The sequence below is a fragment of the Carlito syrichta genome, unplaced genomic scaffold, assembly GCF_000164805.1.
Source record: "Carlito syrichta isolate Samal-C Ts95f unplaced genomic scaffold, Tarsius_syrichta-2.0.1 Scaffold315166, whole genome shotgun sequence".
Classification (NCBI taxonomy): domain Eukaryota; kingdom Metazoa; phylum Chordata; class Mammalia; order Primates; family Tarsiidae; genus Carlito; species Carlito syrichta.
The window spans coordinates 340,847-342,149 of record NW_007259262.1 but is presented as its reverse complement, the minus strand read 5'-3'; the positions used below and the strand labels follow the sequence as shown (position 1 = coordinate 342,149).

At 46.7% G+C, this 1,303-nt stretch overlaps 1 protein-coding gene across 1 annotated transcript in view; it reads left to right on the top strand.

The window, feature by feature from the left end:
- The first annotated feature begins 1,040 nt into the window (after positions 1–1,040).
- Positions 1,041–1,303, top strand: part of SLITRK3 (SLIT and NTRK like family member 3) — a 9,901-nt gene continuing 9,638 nt past the window's right edge. Inside the window, exon 1 of the mRNA XM_021706126.1 lies at positions 1,041–1,100. The gene's annotated coding sequence lies outside the window, so the exon portion shown is untranslated. The remainder of the gene's footprint in view (positions 1,101–1,303) is intronic.

Genomic DNA, 1,303 nt, shown 5'->3' with positions numbered 1-1,303 from the left:
TGAATGTTTTAAAGAACAAATTGAAACATTTTAAGTATGACCTATATACACATCATACACACACAAACATATAAATCTGAATTCACACTTTATACAGAGCCAACATAGTTGCCATACAGAATTTGGTATACACGCACGCACACATATTCAAAAAAATTCCAGAGGCCTCTGGTTCTCTCTATGACCAATTCCATTCTCTTTTATTTTCATGTGAGTTTAGGGACACTAGACCCGTGCTATTATACGCCTATATTACAGACTAACCGTGGTATAATTTATGGTATACAGAAAACCCAGTAAATAGAGGCTAACATCCTATCTCCAGGCCTGTCTCTCAAAGCTTTGTACATGTCAATGAAAAGAGAGTGTTTCTTTTTTACAGGGAGTAAGTTTTGAATGCTTTTTAAAAATAAGATCAAGTTCATTTTACATCTACAATTATAACAGCTGAACAACTTCGCTTGTCTTGGGCAATTTATTGCATTCACTTCAAGAAGGAAAGGCGAGAGAGACAGAGATGACTCCCGGACTGCCTCCTATTCCAACAGGGAGTTGGTGGAAGACAGCCCTCTTTCCAATCCACCGCCGATGAAAGAGAGCTATTAAAAAGAACTGCGTTGGTTTACACTGCAGCTTGAAGGGAGCATTAAATAAGTGCATTAGTGTGACTGCAGAGGGTAATGTCGCCTCTGTAATGTAATACTTTCACATAGGTGCAATAATTGTTCAAGTGTCCTCATCCAATTTGTCATGAAATGGTATCCTGCATCCCTCCAGCAAACGCTCCCAACTCCGGCACCCTACAGTTATAGGTTCCCGCTCTCAGCAGGTGTAAACCGACGAGGAAACGTGTGCGCTTTCAAACGGTCCCCCATGTGTCATGGAGGTGGGGGTTACTGCAAACCACTTGGACTCGCTCCGGAGCCGGCCAGCGACACCGCCCACCGACACAGCTCAGATGCTCTGAATTGGATCACCCCCACCCCAGTTTGGGCTGTAATTTTCCAAACAACCATCTCTCATTTTCAAATAAAAGTTAAAAATCAATCCACAGATCCCGAATGCTGACTTCCTGACACTCGATATTACAGGGTTTCTCTCTGTAAGGATGCCAGACTGTGACGGGGAGCGGCAGCGGGGGGGGAGGGGGGGCACGGTGAGGGGAAAGAGACAGGGGGGAGAGAGAGAGGGAGAGAGCGATCACTCGCTTCCTTAAGCCGGGATTCGCCTGCGATGCGCGGCGAGGGACTGCGGCGGCTGGGGTACACAGTCGGCTGGGGGACACAGTCGGCGGGGGGGGGGG